Source organism: Camarhynchus parvulus, chromosome 15 (genome assembly GCF_901933205.1).
Source record: "Camarhynchus parvulus chromosome 15, STF_HiC, whole genome shotgun sequence".
Classification (NCBI taxonomy): domain Eukaryota; kingdom Metazoa; phylum Chordata; class Aves; order Passeriformes; family Thraupidae; genus Camarhynchus; species Camarhynchus parvulus.
In genome coordinates this window covers 10114197-10135018 of record NC_044585.1, presented here as the reverse complement: position 1 = coordinate 10135018, position 20822 = coordinate 10114197, and the positions used below count along the sequence as shown (strand labels likewise).

Below are 20822 nucleotides of genomic sequence, written 5' to 3'. Positions count from 1 at the left end.
AAGAGTCTGGCACCGTCCTCTTGGCAGCAAAGACCTTAAAATTTATCCCACTCCACCCCCTGCCATGGGCAGGAACACTCTCCACCATCCCAGGTTCTTCCAAGCCCCATCCAACCTGGCTTGGACACCTCCACCTCAAGACCTGCCAAATTCTCAGCCAGCTTTGTCTTTTCCTTCTTTTATTAACTAGAATTTAAGGTTGTTTTGCACCCAACCCAACCGCATTTCCAGGGGGCTTTTACAGAATTTGCCAGTTAAGCATTAATTTCTCCACTGTAAATGTGTTCCCTGACTGCAGTAAAGGAAGTTCCTAATCCCAAAAGCAGTTTTTAGACAAGTCTCCACATATTTTCAGGGATAAATCTAGTCTTGGATTGAACTTGTTTACTTTCAAGTCAGACAAGGTCCAGAAGATGTAAATAAAAATGCAAGCCCTCAAAATCCGGTGTTCCTGTGAAGTGGTTCCACATGTTCCCTAGCTTCCAGTTCTTTCTTCTAACTCCAAAATCACCCTAAAAAAAAATTGTTTCCTAGGCAGAAAGGAGTAATGGAAACAAGTTAATGACTTCAATTAACTTGGTGTGTCTGTAGCATTTCTTGAGAAAAAATGATTTTCAAGAATGCTGGAGTTAGAATAGAGGGAAAGGGGATTGGTGTGGAAAATTCCAGCACCTGGGAGAAGACACAGGGACAACACTTGGATTAGGGATACAACCTATGGAACCCTCACATCTGGGAAGGGCTTTTCCCATCATCCCAGACTTTCTCCCTCAGAGAAGATGGAGCAGAAGAGGAGTCTCCATACAGCATTTTGCTTTTACATATGGGAAAAATATTTCTGTCCCAGTCTCTAGGGATAGCAAAAAAAAAAAAAGGGAAAAAAATTAAAAATAAGCAGAGTCCACCTCCTATCTGTCCTCCCAGAAGGTCCCCAAGCACATGGAGAGGCTGGGAAACACTGCCCAGTCCCTGGAGCTCCTCACTCCAGTGCAATGTTCCAGAGTGAGAGACTGGGAATGTGGTTCTATCCCAAATCCCTGCTCCCAGGCTGTCTGCTGCAAACGTGATGAAAGCTCCCAGGGCTGTCTGCGACTGCAAAGGCTTCGCAGGGAAGAGCTGAGCGAGTGCTGATGGCTGTTTTGTAGTCTGGGAGGTGAAATAAAAAATTAACCACGACAAAAAGCAGCATAACTGCAGGGAAGCGCTCATCAGAGCCGGGAAATGCCACGGAATGTGTTTGAAGAGGAGGGAAATGTTCCAATTAACCAAACAGACAGCTCCGCAGTGAAACTCTCCAGTTCTGCAGAGGTAAGGGAGAAGGAGCAGAGGATTTGTTTTACACCAGAGCCCATTTGGGAACTGGCACAGGTCACTTCCACAGTGGCTCAGCTGCTGGGACAGGGATGTACCAGTGCCACTGGAGCCATCAGTGTGCCCAGTTCATATGGATTTAGAATCAGTTTTGTGGTGGGGACACCTGTCCCAGGCGTGGGGTGGAGGCCACTGAAAACCTTCCATGCTCCATGGGCTCCATGGTCATTCCCAGCCACAGAGAGCAGGTAGGAGTTCCCCACACTACCTTTGCCACACTGATATTTTAAAGAGAATTTAAGAAAAAATAGGTTTTAAATGCAAAATTTCGGGAAGAACTGAGGTGTTTAAGATGTCCACAGGAAAAAGCTATATGGAAATTGTTAATGATTTCTGTCCTATTGAAGCTGAACTTGGGCTCCCTCCCTGCTTCCATCAGTCACAGGAATTGTGTAATGAACTTTCTGCCAAGTGTTTCCCTCAGAGCACAAATCAAAGACCTGTTCCACGCTGGACACACCCCGGAACACCAGAGTGTGATGGGAAGTCATAAACCAGGAGCTGCTCTCCAGCCCCAGCCAGCAGGTGAGAGCACTCAACAAAATCATGGGATGGTTTGGGTTGGAAGGACCTTAAAACTCATCCAGTTCCACCCCCTGCCATGGGCAGGGACACCTTGCACTACTCCTATCCAACCTGGCCTTGGACACTTCCAGCACAATCCCAACCTCACCAAACCATGCACAAACAAAAGGCGAATTTCAACTCCAAGATGCCCAAATGACAAGAAATGCTGAACTCTCAAGGTGCAGATAAGACACATGATAAAAAATGCAGTTCCACACCCAGTTACTGATTTGTGTCGACTCATTCCGAGCCCTGTCACACAATTCCATCCCCAGGGCTCCTCCCAGAGCTGGGAAGGCTCAGCAGAACCTCTGAGGCCATGGCCAGGTCTGGCAGTGAGCACCATCATCTTCCCACCATTGCAGGTGACCCCAGGCCACCCCCAGGATATTGGGAATGTTCTCCCAAGCCCAGTGTGACACCTCAGCCTTTTTCCACCCCTTGCAGCAAATTCTTCTCATCATCTGCCTGCACAGCTCATCCAGGAGCAGGGAAAAGGCTCCTGCTTTGTGCACGGTGGATTTCCAGGAGTGTTCACCCCCTGGCAACATTCCCACCCTGCTGTGAATCCAGATTAAAATCAGATTGCTGGGAAGAAGGTAAAGTGAAGGTTTGAACTTGTCGTGCTGAGCCAGCACAGCAAATTGCCCGGAATCACATCCCACAGAGCCAGGGGGCTGGGAATGGGGCTGCTCCAGAGCTGGCAATTCAGGTGGGATGGTTACAAAGGATTATTTGTATCACTTGGATAATTGAATCACTTCTTCACTTGATCAATACCAGAACAGCAGGAAAAAAAATATGAAATTTCAAATATCACATGCTGGGGATCTGTCACCCCTTCCATTTTCACAGAAGAGAAACTCTTTACCCCATGGTGAAATCCAACTACTTGATTTCTCTCATTTTCACCCTCTGATGCAAAGGGTAATCATTCGGTTTTCTAGAAATTACCTTTTAAAAATGCAGAGAGTTCAGATGCCTCCAAAAATATCCTTATTTGTTCCAAAGGGATCTGTTGGAACACACCTTCCCTGCCCTCTTCCCCACCTACAGCTCGTCATCCTTAGCAGGAACTCTCTGATCAACACATGGTGAGCAGCCTCCAAGTGCTCATTTCCATAGCAAAGGGAGTGATTCTTGGCGTTGGATCAGAGCCATTTTGATCTGGCAGCTCTCCAAGGAGAAGGAGGGGGGGAATGTGCTGCTTGTGGTTGGAAGGAGCAGCGACTGTGGCTCTTTCAGCTCAGGGAGAGCAGGTGAAAAACCCAACGGGGGGAGGGAGAGCTGAGCACCCCAAAAAGAGTCCCTAGCCCTGCCACAGACTGCCCCTAAATGGGAAAAGTGTTTTTGTTTCCTCTTTGCTTCTCAATTCTGCAGTGCAAAGGATGCCCTCCCTTCTCTTCCTCCTCATCCATCTCCAAGGAAATCCAAAGCTCGGTTTGGTTGCTGCAAATTCTCTCAGCAGAGTCACAGGCAGGAGCTCCAGGCTTGGCCAGTTAATGGGATGGTTTGGAAGGAACCTGAAAGGTCCCATCCCATTCCACCCCCTGCCATGGGCAGGGACACCTCCCAGCCTGGCCTTGGACACTCCCAGCGATCCAGGGCCATCACAGCTTCTCTGGGAAACCTGAGCCAGGGCCTCAGCACCTTCGTAGTCAGAAATTTCTTCCCAGAATCCCATCTAGATCTACCCTCTTTTGTTTTAAAGCCATCCCCCCTTGTCGTGTCATTCCGTCCTTTATCCAAAGTCCCTCTCCAGCTCTCCTGGAGCCCCTTTAGGCACTGGAAGGGGCTCTAAGGTGTCCCTGGAGCCTTCTCTGGCTCCAGAGCAGAGGGGCTGCAGCCCTCAGAGCAGCTCCATGGTCTCCTCTGGACCTGCTCTAACAGGTCCATGTCTTTTTTGTGCCACTTTTAGGATTATCAAGTGAGACACCAACACCTGAGATGATTCACCCTAAGGAAAGGCTGATTCAGCCTCTATCACACTTGCAGAAGGATGACCTGGGTGGTTCAGGGAGCCTTGGGAAGTGACTTTGGAAATACCCAAGTGGGTAAGGAAATGTATCCATGGCTAATGGGGCTGTGCTGGGGATTTTCTCTTAGGAAGTGGACTTGGAACATGAGCATTAAAAAAAGAAGTTAATTAGGTCATTATCTATGGTGTTAAACCTTGGCTAAGGAACTCCCTATCCCCTTGCTGGACAGAATATATTTTTGGGGGGTAAAGTGCAAAATTAGAGGATTTAAAACCTCCTGACTGGGAGCTGAAAGGCCTTTAAATTTTGCCAGAGTTACAACCCTCAGCAAAATTAAAACAGAAGCTTTGGACACCCTGCAAAGGCCTCCACAATAGAAGTGCTGACAGATCTACGGCTGCTGAGCTCCTGGATCCCGCTCGGCCACACACGGCATCTTGGTGGGGACACAGCAACGAGCCTTCAGACCTCTTATTCATTCCCTCCCTGAGTGAATTCCAGCTGAATTTTACCAAAACTTTGGGTTCATCTGCCAGTGTGTGCCCTCTGAAGAGCCCAGCCCTTGTGGCAGCTTTTGAAAGGAGCCTGGAAAGGCTGGATGCTGCTGGCCGTGCTCGCACAGGGACACTTTTCATCCCACTCCTTTCTGATCTCCCATCACGATGTGTCACAAGAGCTACCATGAGTTTGCCCATTTTCCTGTTTATAAAGGATTTATCTGTCTCAAGAATCCAACAGATGGATTTCTGTGGCTTCGGAGGGTTTGCAGCCTGCTTATGCAAGAGGAAATGCATCCTGCTAGGGAACACTTACAGGAAAACCCCCCACTAATGGCAAAATCCTGCTCAGCCCATGTGACTGTGATCCCTTCTGGAAAGGGAGGCATTGGAATAAAAGGCCAGTTGAAGTCAGACAGCCAGAGGCTACTGTTAAGGCGGGTGAGGAGATACAAATCCAGTGGATAAGGAGAACAGCATTTATAAAAGGTTGGTATTTGGGACTAGAAAGGCTCTTCCTTAAGTGGAAAAAGTCAAGTTGCAGCTGTTGATGGTGAATCCCCAAACTCCCAGTCTGAGCCTTGCTAAGGAATTTTGGAATAAAGGTCCAGTCTTAATTGTTAAAAAATGAGAAGCAGATTAAGAGAAATAAAAATTAAGAAGTCAATAGTTGGACTTGATGATCTTAAAGGTCTTTTCCAGCCTCAATAATTTCATGGTTCTGTAGGCAGTGCACCAGCAGCAGTTATGAATGGTGTTATGGGATGGATGGGGTGCTGGGGTCAGCAGGGACAGGGGATGGTTCCCATTGGTGAAACTGGAACATGGGAAAGCCCAGAGGATTCCCAAATACCAACTGTGAGGCCTCAGCTGGGCTGAGCCACTTGGGCCTCAACAGCAAAACATCTCTGTGCTCAGAGCTGGTTTTACAAAAAAATCTAGGAATTGTGTTATAATCCTAAAGCCAAACCAGGCCATGGATGATCCAAGCTGCCCCTGGCATGGAGAGAACACCCTCTGGGAGCAGGGCTGAGCCACATCTGCAGAGCAGTTGGCCATCATGGAGATAAGCACCAGAGAACAGCTCACAAGGAATCTGCTAAACATCCTATGGAAGATAAAGTCCAGAGCCACACTGGAAGGGAGGGCAGGGGCATTCAGGGGGTTTGAGGCCATTGAAACATCTCCATCCCCTCGTGCTCCTCACAGCAAGGATGGCTCCACCACTGTGGGCCCAAGGGAGCAGGGACCGAGCCAAGAGCTGCACCCACTGAGAAAAGGCACAGAGACCTCCAGGTTATTTCCTAATCCCTCCCATCTGGCATTTTTTTTCACTCCAGAGCCTTGGTTGTGCAAGCTCTGGGGTTCTCAGTGACCCAGGGCCATGCCCAGCCCCAGGGACAGGGTCCAGCTGCACACCTATTCCAGGGAAATCCGACCACCATGGTGACCAGACAGGCTGCAGGAGGAATCAGGATAATAAAATCCCAGAATGGTTTGGGTTGGAAAGGGCATTAAAGCTCACAAGTTTCACCCCCTGCCATGGGCAGGGACACCTTCCACTATCCCAGGTTGCTCCAAGGCTCGTCCAACAGGGCCTTGGACATTTCCAGGGATGGGGCAGCCACAGCTTCTCTGGGCAGCCTGGGCCTCATCACCCTCACAGGGAACAATTTCTCCTAATATCTCCTCTAAACCTTCCCTTGGTTCAGTCTGAACTCATTCCCTGTTCTCCTGTCACTCCACGCTCTTGGAAAATTTCATCTCCCTCTCCAAGAATCCACGGAACCAAAGAACTCAGTCTCGTGATTCGAAGTCTTGCAAGACTTGGGCAAAGAAGGAAGTGGGGGAAGAAATGTCACATGGCCACAAAAAGTTCAGCTCACCCCACAACTTCACATGAAAGCTCAGCAGAAAAAGGGAACAGCCACAAATGCCTTGATGCAGTTTCTGTGCTTTTAAACACAATTCTGTTCCCTCTGTGTATCCCTTTTCCAATCAATCCATATCCAGTCCATTGCTGACAGAACTGTTGTTTTCAGCTGTTCAGAGTTATTTAAAACAAAGGTGAACACTACTACAGATGGTCACAATTCCAAAACACATCATATTTGTGTGCAGATTATTTTCAGTCTTTGGTTACTTGAGCCTAGGTTGAGCAAGACCCTGCCATCTGATTTCACTTCATTTTAAAGACAAAAAGCTGGAATATGAACTTAATACTGAAATTTCCAGCTGTTCTACCACTGGCAAGATTCTATTTTGGGATGGGAACCTAAACCACAAACTACCAGGGAATTTGATTATATCTCAACTGGGGAGCCCAGCACATTGAAAAATGTAACACGACCCAAACTTTGAATAAGCTGAAATTTCTGTTCTGGACGAAGAGCAAGGTGTTGGCTGCAACCTGTGAAACACTTGATACAACTCTGGATTTCAGAGCTGTAACCTGAAATGATCATATGAAAACCTTCAGAATATGAAGAACTCTTGAGTCAGAAGTGCCTGTAGAGCTCAAATCTCCCAGGATCACCAAGGACTCGTTATTTCCTGAGGGTTTACCTGTGTGTGCTCGTCTCACATCTCCCCCCCTGGGGCTATTTTCACTTCAAGATTTCCAGGGATATATAATCCATCTTCTTGGGGAATCACCTGCCTGTGGAAGGTGTCCCTGCCTGTGGCAGGGAGGTGGAATGAGATGAGCTTGAAGCTCCCTTGCAAGCCAAACCCTTCTGGGATGATCTTACCACTCCCACGCTCTGTCACTGTATCTCCACATCCAGCATTACATCATTGACCATAATTTGCAGTGACAAAAGGACGCTGCAGTTAAAGTCATTACCCTGAACTGAGAGCGTTGTCTGGCTTCATTTAATCTGTGTCATCTACCAGAAAGGCAGAGCAATGAATGCACACAAAAATCATTACACAAAATAATTCAGCAGGAGCCATAGAGAGATGGGGAACCAGCAAAGGGAGACACCAGCAGGAATGGGAGTTCTGCTGCACTCCAAACAACCTCTTCTTTTGGGTTTATACCTTTTAGAGCATCCTCTGGCAGCTAGCACTAAAGCTGCCCCACCACAGAGGTGCTGGGGGATGTTACCACAGGCTGGACTAAAAAAGGGTATTAAAATGAAAAGAGGAGAGCAAAGTGGAGCTAAAAATAAAGGATTAAGACTCAGGACAAAACCTCATAAAGGCAAGTAGCATACAAAATACAGGGCTAAGAGAGCAGGGATTGAACATTCCAAGTGCCTCAGTGCATTCAGGGAAGGTGTCCCTGCCCATGGCAGGGGGGAAGGAGATGAGCTTTAAGGTCCCTTCCAACCAAACCATTCTGGGATTCTGTGATCTCTGCATTCCAGCTTCCACTTTTGCTGCCAGCAGAGGCAGTTGCACAGTGGTTGGACACCACAGAAGCTTTTTGCTGGACAAGGAAAGGGAAGCCTCCCACACACTCCCACCTCCGACACCGCTGTTCCAGCAGCCGACCACAGAAGGTTGTGGCCTTTCACATCATCCCCTGCAAAAATCCTTCCTTTTCTTTTCCACTGGAATAAACACCAGAGAAGCTTCTTTGCACGCTGTATCCCATCCACTGCCAAGAGCCAGAGCAATATCCTGAACAACAGCCCTGGGAGCTGCAGCCAGAGACACCAGAGCAGCCCCAGGGATGCCCCTGACACCCATGGGGAGCAGGGAAGAGCAGGGCTCCAGACCACACTGTGATCCCAAGGGAAACACAAGCAGGAGTGCAAGGCTCTCCCAGGATTCCAGCAGAGGGAATCCAGTGATAAAATGCTTCTCCCCAGCACTGACCTAGTTCTGTTATCAGAGCTAACAGGGAAGTAGCAATCTGGTCAGAGCTGCTGCCCCAGCCCGCTGGATTCCTCTCTCACTCAAAGGTTACATGCCAACGTTTTCCAGACCATATTCCTGAGATACACCGGAGGCTTTTTTTTTTTTTTTTTGGGCAAAGGTTGGTGGTTATGAACAGAAAAAGAGCTGTTCCCCAGCACAGCTTCATGAAATTCTCAAATCACCACCAGATCCCAGCATTCCCAAGCAAGCAAGCACCTTTTTCTAACAGAAAAGATGTTGTCCCTTGTCCAAAGTCCCTCTCCAGCTCTTCTGGAACCCCTTTAGACACTGGAAGGGGCTCTAAGGTCTCCCTGGAGCCTTTTCTTCTCCAGATGAACACCCCCAGCTCTCCCAGCCTGGTTCCAGAGCAGAGGGGCTCCAGCCCAATCCCCAAAGAAATAGGCAAGCTGTTTTTCTATTCGTCAATTGCAACATCCCTTGGCATCCATAGGAAAAAATTCTAAACATTAAAGGTGTTTTAAGAGATAAACAGTCTCACAGATAAAAGGTTGCAGGTCCCAGTTCTCCTAGAGCACTGCACCTTTAGGGAACCAGGACCTGCAGAACCCTCTGCTCCAAACACCAAATTAACAAAATTCCTCCCAACTCCGGAATAAGGCAGAAACAACAGATCAGCACAACTAAGGCTCCCAAAGAGCCTGGCCAAGAGTGAGTCAGACTGACCAAGAGAGGAGCAGCGTTCTCCACATGACCCGGCCTGACCACAGCGGCTCCGAGCTCTGCTGGACCGAGCACAGCTCCAGCCCTGCCAGGAGAAGCCAGAGCTGCCCTGGGGAATGGGAGCTGGGAGCAGCAGGATGACCAAGTGCAATGGATAACACCACATCTCCTGCTGTGACAGCAAACAGGATGGGCTGGAGTCCTGGAGAACATCTCAGGTAGACTGGAGGTACAGCACAGAGCAGTGTGGTCCATCACACTGGAATTTCCAGTGGATACACTCTGCTCCAAAAAGTGCCAATGAGCTTGGCTGCCACATCCTGAGTAACACTTCTCAACAACACCCACCCAACAGGTGAGGCCCCACACTGAACTGCTTTTAGTGACAACAGTGAATTGTCAAAGACAAGACAACATCCTCACCCCAGGACGTGGGAGGTTTGGGCCGGACAATGCCAACATCTTGGATTTTAACGCAGTACAAACAAGCTGCAAAATGAATCTCAGTGCTCCCAGTTGGAACTGGCGTGTGTTTCTCCACATTTCCATTTGCTGTCCTGCCAGCTCTTCTGGCCAAGCAGCCTATAATTCCAAGAGCACCATTGTCATTCCGTCCTGTTTCCGTAACGTGCAATTTGAAATCAGGGCTGGGGGAGGGAGGATGGGGCAGGAGGAGGCTGAAACTCAAACCCAGATAGTTCAATCTGCTCACTTGATTTTAAATCCCTGTCTCATGGTGCCAACTACAGCCCCCCAAGCATCTGTTTTAGCAGAGGCTTCCAATTTCAAAAACATTTCCTCTGTCCTACAGATTTGTCACTGACCTGTCATGGGATGACAATGAGGGGACCACAACTGGTGTCAAACCATAAGGGTGACACAAAGCACCTTTCTCACTCTTCTGGGCACGCAAGAAACCAAAAATTAACTTAGAAAAGAGGATTTAGTCTATTAAGGAGCTTTTATAAACATTCTAGGCTGTGAAGACAGATCTCAGATTCCTACCTGTGTCCTTGACACCTCCATGGCCCCACATCCACCTCTGAGCTTCCCTGACAGGGAGAATCACACCCACCCCAACACTGGGCAAAGGCTGATTCCTTGGGGAATTCTTGCAACTTCAGCTGGCTGCTCTCAGCTGGAGAACTGGATTCCAGTGAAGAATTACAGCCTGTGCCTTGATGACCTTTGAGCTTTACTTACCTGTTGGTTTGACAGTCATGTTGCTGCACGTGCAGCCCACACTTCCAGTCCTTTGGGAATCCCTGTGGCATTTCCAGCAGCTCCAGAGGAGCCCAGCCAAAACAACACAATTACACCCAGATAAGCCCAGCTGGTTTTTATGGGAGCTTGCAAAGCACTTAAGAATACCCTGAGTAGAGCAGAAGATGGATGTGGCAAAGCAGGGATACAAAGAACAAAAAGATAACCTTTACCCCCAAAGAAACATCAGGGAGCCAAGGGAAGAACAGAGAGATAACCCCAGGGTAGCCTGACCCTAACCAGGGGCACCCACCTTAAACAGCAGCACCTTAAAACACCACACAGAACAAACTGTTCCAGAAAGGAGCAATTTTCCTGGCAGTGGCCAAGAAAAAGATGCTGGAAGCACAGCAACACTGAGCTAGAAGAGTTTTGTGCCCACCCTTCAGGCTGTGCTAAAGCAGAATATATTGCAGAGGAATGTCTGGCAACTTGTGTTTGCCTAAGTTGGCTCAGGATTCTCTCCTGCCTTGCAAATTGATCTCAGCAGATCCAAAAATTCAAATAAACTTTAAAAAGTATCACTGAAAACTTAAAAAAAAATGCAATACACCTCCTGTTGTGAATGAGACAGCTTTGGGCCTCCACTATATGGTATCATTATGTAAGTACTGCAGAAGGGAATTAAGTAAGAAATTAGAAGTGTAACAATGGTCATTTATCCACATGTACACATCCCACTATGTGTGGTGGGGCAAATACCTGAAGCATGTGTAAAACAACAACTCCACTTAGTAGTACATGCTACAAGTAGTACGTGCTAAAAGTATTCCCAGCCTAGGACCTGCCAGACCCTGAGTAAAACGTGTCACCTCACATTCCCAGCTTGGAAGGAAGGACACCAATCTGTTTCACACAGGTATGATGAAAAATGCCAAGGAAATGCCAAGCAGACACCCTGAGTCAGCTGGGGAATCCAGATCCCAGCAGGAAGCAACAAACCATGAAGGATTTTTAAGTATTTAAAGTGAAAAGGGGAGGAAAAAAAAGCGACTCCAGGAGGTAATTCCAGCCCTGAGCAGGTGCCTGAGCATTGAGGCTTTGCTGATGCCAATCTTCCCTATCAAGCCATCATCTGCCCAGCATGGCCAGTTTGCCCAGTTCCCAAGGGACACCCTACTTCCCAAGGATTGAATTTGTCACTGCCTGCTAATCCCTGGAGCTGCTAATTACACCCATTATCAGTTTGTCCAGCATCCAGGTCTGGCACGCTGTAAAATGTCAAGTCCTCATCAGGTTTACAGACTGGTTTGGGTTAGCAGGGACCTTAAAGCCCAACCCATTCCAGCTGCTGCCATGCGGGGACACCTTCCACCCTCCCAGGTTGCTCCAAATCCCATCCAACCTGGCCCTGGACACTTCCAGGGATGGGGCTGCCCTGGGCACCCCATGCCAGGGCCCTGCCACCCTCACAGGGAAGAATTTCTTCCTTAAATCGAAGTCAAATTTCCCCTTTTTCAGTTTGAGTCCATTGCTCCTTGTCCTATCACAACAGTTCCTGATGAAGGAATGCTTAGGAATGGGATGATGCAAAATGTGCTGCTTTAATACTGCAGATTTTATGTTTATTTGGGAGAAACAATGGATTTTCAAGGACTCCGGAACACGGTCTCCATGGCAACTATATGCAGAACCAGGGGGGAGGGAGGGGAAGTTCCCATATTTCCAAATACTCAGAACTGAGTGATTTGAACTCCATTTTCCAGGGATTACTTAAACTAGAAACTGCAGGTGCAATGCACTGCCCAGGTTCATACAGGGATGCAAACAAGGAGTAGTTTCAGGAACACCATTCCCATGGAGTTCTATGAAATCCTGCTCAGACACATCTGCTAAAAATGCAGAAATGTGCCTGAATGTTCAGCTCAGAAGAATTATTACCTATGTGCTTGTTCCTACAGAGATGGCAGCCAAAATCTGGAAAACCACAGGGAAACCCTAGTTCTTCCTAAGGGGAACATTTGGCCTCAAGCACAGCTCAGCAACACTCCAAGGAGAGCTGTGAGCTCATCTCAGCATCAGGCTGAGCTTTAATCACTTTAAGTCAGATCCCACCACTGGTTTATTTCCACTGCTCTTTCAAATTCAATTATTAAAAAAGGAAAACAAGACAAACCTAATTATGCTGGGCTGAGAGGCCCAGCTCAATGTCAGAGTCACTGCAACTTCTCCCACCAACAGCCAGACCTCAAACGTCACCACAGGCTCAGCAAAAAGCAGATTAGAGATCACTTATTGTTATCACCAACAAAGCCAGGGGTGTTGAAGAAGCAAAGTGGTCGTGCTGAAGAAATTGTCCTTTCCCTAGTGCAGTGATTCTGCCTTGACTCTCCCTCTAAGTCATCAGCACAGAGGAGAAATTATCCAAAAGGCCACATTTTGTCACTTTCAGACCAAGGAGATCTCTTCTATCCACCATGGGCACATCAGAAACCTCTGGAGGGAGCAGCAGATGTCATTTTCAATACTTCTCTGTCAATTTCCTGACCTACAGAGCAGGATTTTAAAGTTTTCAGGATGTTCCATCACAAAATCCTCTTCCATTTGAGGAGCACTTTGTGACTCCTTAGGAAGGTGTTTGCTCCAAGGGATCCCTCCTGTCTTATTGGCATCGGGAATTTCATGGGAGGGGAATAAAGTCAAATCATCCACTTGCCACACCAACAGCCACCTTCTACTTTCCAGCTACATCATTATCTCCAGCCATTAATCCTGATTGGATTTATATTCCCTACACAACCCCACGAACACAACTAATGGCTGGTGATACAACTAATGGCCGGGATACTCCATTAGGATCCTCTCCAGACAATTTGTTCCTCCAAGGACAAGCCCTGCAAAGCTGCCAGTGGAACCTGGGAGCAGCTGAGCAGTTCTGTGTCACGCTGGTATTTCACATGCCTATGTGTGGTTTGAGATGAGAAAAGCCACAAAAAGTCATGTACTGAACAATTATAACCTCAAAAAGAAACAAATAATCCTTTTTTTTTTTTGCACAGTTACTCACAGGAGGAAAAGCAGAACAAAGCAATCTCATTAACAGATAAAAAGAAAGGGCCCAGTAAACAATTCCCAACCATACTGGTGGAGGCAACACATCCAGAAAAATGAACTTTCACTGCTGCTTTCCTGACTCACTCAGCTAAGCCCAAAACCTTTTTCTGCTTCATTTTAACTTGGCGTTCACGACCACCAGTGACTGTGCAGAATGTGACAAAAACTCGGCAGTTCCCATCTTGTCAGCCACGAGCCACCAGCAGCCTGACTCTTCACACATGGCTCCAGGAGCTGCCTAAAATGAAGCTCTAAGCATTTTCTAATCACACCAATTTCAGAGTTACCCACCAGAATATGCCAGCCCAAAAATACTGAGTGGGGGAGACTACAGGGAGCAAGCTAGAGGAGAACACAGACATTTAATTCTTGTTCCTACGCCCTGCAAAGGCTTAAACTGGGGCACTTCAAATCCTCAGTGAGTTTCTGTTCCAACACATCCTCGGAGAAGGGCTGAGATTATCACAAAAACCTCAGTAAAACAAAATCAAAACAAACAAACCCAGACTTTAAAAGTCAAGTGAAAATGTGCCTGTGAGCTTGCCCAAGAGGACATTCCTGGCCCTGGGAGTGGTGCACTGATGACCTCACCGAGCTGCAAACTCAGGCCAGGAAGTGTTTTGCTCGTGTCTTCAGAATAGGAAGCTGGCATCCCAGGGATATTCCTGGGAATTGATCACCAGATGAAACTCAGGAGCATAAATCCCCTCCCATCACAACACAAGGTTTTGGTTTAATGAGCCATTTAAGTCAAATGTTGGACGTGGCCACCAAGGTGTCACCGAGGGCAGAGCTCGGCACCCTGTGCTGCATCACCCAGAGAAAAGCTGATATTTCCCCCTTCTGCACATTCCTCCTCATTGCCATTAAACTGAATCCCTGCCTTTTGCTTGGAGTGAATCCCAGAAGTGACAGATGCAATAAGCATGAAGATTTCACTTGAAAAAATCCAATGATGTTTGAAAAGACAGCTCAGGAGAAGACAGAGCAATGCCAACAGAGAACACAAACGCTGATTAAAGCAATCTGGATAAAAGGCTACAAGTGACCATTGAAAAATTACTATTATGAAGTGCTGCACTGAAACAAGCACCAAGCAAATGCTGCCTGACGTGTCCCCATGTGTGTCAGGTCTTACTGGGGCTACTGAAAACACAGCAAAACACATATATCCAAAATAAACACGCATTGCCACAAAAGTATTTGCTCTTCTACCTTTGTGTACACAGTCCTTAGCAAACACCACTATTAGCTGCAATAAAACCTTCCTGCAAGCACACAGCCATCTGGATTTCCCCCCCACCTCCTTGAGCAGAAAAGATGATTCAATGCTGGTTATTCAAATGAAAATGGAATAAACCCTCTCCTGCCTCCCGCACACGACACCCGCTGCTTTCCCCACATCCAAACACGCTGCTCCCAGGACATGCTGTGCCAGTTCACACCATTGTCCCACACTCCAGAGCTTCCCTCGTGCGTGCCACCGAGGCACACGGAGGGAGAGGATGGCACCAGGTAATCTGGGAACAGCCTGGCCTAAAATTTAAAACAAAATCGGGAAATTCAGCAGCGAACTGAAAAATCAACCGCAGCCTGGTGTGTTCAGAACATCCCTCTCTGATTTTGCCACCGTCCTTGGTCTTGCTCCAGTAATCCCCACGCACATCTGCGCGAACAGACGTGCTCAGACCAACTCCAGCTGCTAAAAAAACCCCAACCCGAACGCATCTCACTTATCTTCAACAATAAAACTGCTTCCATCGGGTTCACTTTTGTTCCCTGGCACCTTTCGCTGCCTTTTTTTTATTTTCTGCTTTTTTTCAGACCTGTCTCCTGTGCAATCAGTCAGTTAAGGCATCACAATGTCCTACAGCTGAACGTCTCTCTGTGTGGTGGTGTCAGACACCTGCCCATGTGTCCAAGATCGTGCTGTTCATGGAATCAGTGGGAATTTCATAAAGCACAGGTATGGACCAGCATTTAAATTCCAGCCTTTGGCATATCACTGTTAAACAACGTGGCTTCCTGCATAGGAAAACAAAGCCCAGGGACATCTGCCCGCAGCAAAGGGATAGGATGAGATGGTCCTTAAGGTCCTTTCCAACCCAAACCATTCTGGGATCCCCTGGTGATTCAATGACATGTCACACAGCCCAGGAGGAGTCCACACATCTGCACAGCCTCCAAAGAGCCCCTAAGAACGGCGTGACAAGGACCTGCTCTACAGGAGCCTCCGAAAAATAACCTAAAACTAAATCCCCATCAGGGCGCTCATCTTTTGTCCTCTGCCATGGAGCACGGCGGGGACGGGCGCTCCGGGGGCGGCACACGCCGGTGGCACCGAGCGGCTGCTGCATCGCCGGGCGGATGGGAAAAAAAAAAACCAAAAACGAAAACGTGCCGAACAAAAGCCCCCCAGCGCTGTCCCCGCCGCGGCATCAGGTGCGCGGCGGGAGCGCCCGGCGCCGCTGCCCCGCCCCGGGCTTGCCCTGCCCGGCGGCCCCGGCCGGATGCGGATGCGGCGGCGACCCCGCGCCGCTGCCTAATAAGGAGGGAGCGGGGAGCGGCCGGGGCCGAGGCGGTGCGGGGAGGGCGCTGCCGCCGCGGGCCCCGCGCTGACAGCGGCCGCCGCCTCACGGAGGGGCTCGGCGGCCCCGCGCGGGAAGGGCCCGCCCGGCCGGACCCCCCGCCCTGCCCGGCTCCCTCCCGCGGGCACCGCGCCGCCCAGCCCTGCCGCAGCCCCGCTGGCCTGTGCTGTCCAGTTCTCCCCGCTCACCCTCACCGCCCCCGAGCCGCACCGCGATCCCGAGCCGCCTCCCGCGTCCGCTCCTCAGCCCGGCGGAGCCGCCGCCTCCGCCTCCTCCTCCGCCCGCCGCCGCCGCCCGACTGAGCGCCGCGGGGCGGGGCGGGGCAAAGAGGCCGCGGGTCCCGCCCCCTCCATGACCACGCCCACAAAAGGACCCCGCCCCTTCAGTCTGGCCCCGCCTGCTCCAGCCGCTCTCTGTGGGGGGCGGGTCGAAGCCGTGAGTGACGGCTCGGCCAGCCAATGGCCGTGCAGCTCTCGCCACCACGCGCGGTCGCGCGCTCTCGGGCCCCGCCCCGCCGCCCCTCCGCGGCGAGTGGGGGCGGGAGGTCGTGAGCGACCTGAGGGGTCGATCGTGTCCGCCCTGGGGACCGACCGTGTCCTCCCTGTGAACCAGTCCTGTCCGCTCCGAGGGCCCGGTCATGTCATCCCTGGGGATCAGTCATCTCATCCCTGAGGGATCAGCCGTGTCTGCCCTAAGGGATCGATCATGTCATCCCTGAGGCACGGATCGCCTCGTCCCTGAGGGACCGATCGTGTTCTCCCTGAGGGACCTGTCATGTCCTCTCTGAGGGAACGGTCCTGTCCTCTCTGGGGAACGGTCTTGTCCTCCCTGAGGGACCGGTCATGACATCCCTGCGGGATTGGTTATGTCCTCCCTGAGGGACCCATCGTGTTCTCCCTGACGGAGCGGCCGTGTCTGCCCTGAGGGGTGAGGTGAGCCTGCTGTCCTCAGAGGCAACGCTGAGGAGAACCAGGAGCTCCACAAGAAAACAACCGCGTCACCTCGCGCTGTCACACCAAATCACAGCGGCTGTGGTGAAAAAAGGACAGTGACAAAAACCCCTGCTAAAGACTGCAGAGCTCGACCCCAGCTAAGAACCACGCTCCAATGAGACACCCATGGCAGAAGTTTGAGACCAGAGGTTCTCCCCATTGCACTGTGGTAAAGGCAATTTGGAGATGCTGCACCTTGAGGTGCAAGGTTTGTATCTGTGTGTATGTGTTGTGGCAGGTCAGGCAAGCACTTTGCACACACACCTGGCTGCACACAGGTGACACCGCCACACTCGGGGCCATCGCGGCCTCAGGGAGCCCGAGGGGCGGGTGAGCAACACCCGAGCAGAACCCACAGCCCTCAGTGTTACCATACATGGCCAAAACCAAAACTCCTCGAGCTTCCTCATCCGCTTGGGCCGACGTTTGCACGTTCATTTGCATGTGGTTTGATGCTTAAGGGGTGGGGTGATGTTTCAGGGGAGCATCACCCTACTAATTTACCTTCTAATCCTTCAAAATTTGGAGGAAAATGTGCCGTGATGAGCTGAGCTGAGAGCCCTGCTCTCCCCCCACGGAGCTGTGACAGGACCATGAGTTACCCCCTGTGAGTGATAGCTGGTGTTAAAACCCACAGAAAACCTCAGGGAGATACATTTGTCCTGGTCTGACTGTCACAGCTGGTGGAAACATCAGTAGCTACAGATTAAACACATGTTATCCTGAATTAATTAACCTTTGACACTAAGTGTAACTGCTGATCCAACAAGCGGGAAAGCCTCTCTCGCCTACTGAGCAACACCTTGATAAAAAATTACACAAACAGATTGGAGTGGCAAGGCTCCACCCTTGCCCATGACAACAATCGCCTTGAAATTAATCAATAGCTTCTTTCTGAAAACCAGCCCAGCACAATTACACCACCCTGCTCCATCAAACAATCCCTTTAATGCTAAAAGAGAAGAAAATGAAAGCAGCTTTGGAGCAGAGCTGAAGGTAACCCAGAGTTTAGGGAGTTTAGGTTGTGATTCACATTTTCCACGTACGTACATGATGTGTTGAAGGTCACAGAATGAGTCAGTGATAGTGCTGAGAGTCCTGCTTGCCCATCCTTAATTTATTAGAAGTCTCAAAACTGTGTGAGGGAGTTAAATTTTATAAAACTGAAATTTTAATCATATACCAAGCAATGCTTTAGCCTGGACTGGAAAACAGGAATGAAGGCAGCAGCACCCAGCACTGCCCACCAGCTCAGAAAGGGAACCAAAGAAGAATTTTGGCCTCCAACTGAAAAGAAAGTGACACAGAGAGGACACAAAAGTGAAATTTGTCCTGAGAAATCTGATTGAAGCCTAATCCTCTCAAGAGCTGCCTTGGGAAGGGTGGATCCTGCAGAGATGAAAATTCCTCAACACTGTGCAGGAAGAGTTGCTAAAGATGTACTCAGGTGGAAATAATACCTGTGGATTTTTTACCTGAGCTTCCTAAAACAGGTGGATGGAAACACTCCAAAGAACACCCAGATCCTGTCTGGGATTAATGAGCAGTTTAGATCACAAAGTGATGAAGAAATTACAGGAATTTTAGGCTGAATTTTCCAACAAACAGTAGAAACAGCTCAGGTTTTACATGTGCTCTTTGGTTCTGCTGTAACCACTAATTTTCATCACTTCAGATGAGTGAAACCACCCTAACAAACAATTTAAATGTTATCCACAGTGCTGCAAGTGAAACAACTTGTCAAAATATGCCACAAATCCTAATTTTTCTATAGAAAAAACACCAAACCCTTACAGCTACAAGGAGAAACACATCAAAATTTGCCCCATTTTGCCAGCACCTGGTTAGCACATATTGCAGAAATTCAGGACTTATTAAAAAATCCACTTTTAGCCATCCCACATATTTTCCCCTCGGCTACATCACTGCAGGATTGCTGCAAACTATCTCACAGCCTTTATAGGGAAACAGCACCGTGGCTACAGACTCCACCTCTGAAACTTATGTCAGCTGCTAAATTTAGCCTCCTGCAAATATGCATCAATTCCACCCCTGCAATAAATCCCCCTGCTTTGCTCCTGGGATGAGCCTGATGTGCTTCCCAAGGCCCACATCAGGTGTGTCCCACAGCCTTCCCCACCAAGGCCACGTTTGTAGCTGGAAGAGGAAAAAACACCTGAGGCACCTTTTTTAAAGGAGAAATTTTGATTAATTTCTCCAGTTTGGTGTCTCTGAGCCATCCCAAAGGGGTGACAAACCCCATTTTTGGAACCAGTGAGGTCACTGGAGGGATGGATTTGTCTCAAACATTTCATTTTGCTGAAATCCTCATTGCTAAATATATTCTGAATGGAGGGAAATGGCTTAGGGAGGGTTTAGAGAGATCAGCAATTTAAAGTCCTGTTATTTTGCAGCTTAACTTCTAAATCAAACAAAATATGCCAGACAGGACAGTCCTGAACCCTGGTTTTGCACATATCCAAGTTATACAGCTTTCCAAGGACTTTTATGTCCTTATTTATATATTTATTTCCTGAAACCTTTTGATTTTTTATTATTATTATTATATTTACTTTATAATAATATTTATTTACCAGGAAGTACTAGGTTCTCCCACATGAAATTTGAATATTTTTATATCTCTTCTTCTATGGCTTCCATAATTTAGGGATCCCATCAAGGCCAGGCCCAGCAGCATTGGGAAGAGCTGCTCCTGCTAAAATCAGGAATGTGATCTTACCTTTCACTGAACATTATTGGGATTTAGTGATTTTTAGTGCAGGGAAATGTTCCCTGGCAATAGCAGAGGGTTGGAATAAGGTGGTCTTTAAAGTCCCTTCCAACCCAAACCATTCTGGGAATCTCTGAACTGATTGCAGTGACAAATCCTCCCCACTTCCCTTTCCCTGAGTGGAATTAGATTTGCTCTCAGCATTAATTTCCTTTCTCTGCCTTGATTCCTCCATGTCTGTGGGCACAGAGCAAGTGCCAGTGGCAGCTTTATGAAACTACTCCCAATCCTGGTTTTTAGGAGACATTTCCATGATCATCAACTGTTGAGCATCTGCCAAGATGAAAATGTTCTCAGAGCCACCACGAAAGGGCTCTGGATAATGGAAAATCGATTCTGGCTGGCTGGATGTGCTGTGCCCAGGGAAGTATTCCCCAGCTCCTGCAAAGGGTTTGTCTGGAGAGATAGGGAGAGCAAAATCCCTTTGGACTGGCCTTATTCAATCCTTGGCCAGAAAGGGGAGCTGTAGAATTAGGGAATGAAGATAAGGAGAGCAAAATGTTCCATCAGATGCTTTGAAACAACAGCCAGGAAGGGAGAAGTGTCTGAGTGTGGCAAGAAGGAAAGAGGAAATAATGGATTGAAGGACAGGGTTGGGAGCCACCACCCCTGAGCTTTATTGCCAGCTCTGTGTGACGTGGAACCATCACTGTGCTACTTCCAGACCCCAGAATTGGGGGTCATTCACAACCCCCTCCCCAAAGGGCAATAAAATCCACTGTGGTGAATCAGGGCCTGTGCTGACATCGCTCCTGAGCCACTGGAAAGGCTGGAGGATGCTGGAGATGGATAAGGAATGAGTGAACATTAGGCCAGGATGTGCATTAATAATTAATGCTATTGTTATTAATGATTTACAATAGATTTCATCCAGCACATCTATTACTGCATCTCCCCACTCTCACACCTTTTGTGCAGCAATATCAGTGTCAGACACATCCCTCCCAACTCATCTGGAAGAAAGGCATCAAAAAATGAGCTTTTACAGAAAAAAAAACCCTCTAATTTCAAGCTAATCTATTTCCTCATGTATTTTTCTCCATCATTAGACAGGATTGTGAAATATATTTTCATTTCTCTTCTATTTCTGCAGTGAAAAGGAGGTAGGTCCCAATACCTAATTAAAATGTTGGGCCACCAAATAAACCCAAAGCAATTGCTTGCAACAGATG

At 48.6% G+C, this 20822-nt stretch overlaps 1 protein-coding gene across 3 annotated transcripts in view; it reads right to left on the bottom strand.

Annotated features, from left to right (window-relative positions):
* CORO1C (coronin 1C) overlaps positions 1 to 16178 on the bottom strand; it is a 38568-nt gene extending 22390 nt beyond the window's left edge. Inside the window, exon 1 of one of the 3 annotated variants that reach the window (XM_030958678.1) lies at positions 16078 to 16178. The gene's annotated coding sequence lies outside the window, so the exon portion shown is untranslated. Of the gene's footprint in view, positions 1 to 16055 lie in introns of all 3 variants that reach the window. The other 2 variants (XM_030958679.1, XM_030958680.1) reach the window with 2 other exon arrangements.
* Positions 16179 to 20822: the final 4644 nt, after the last annotated feature.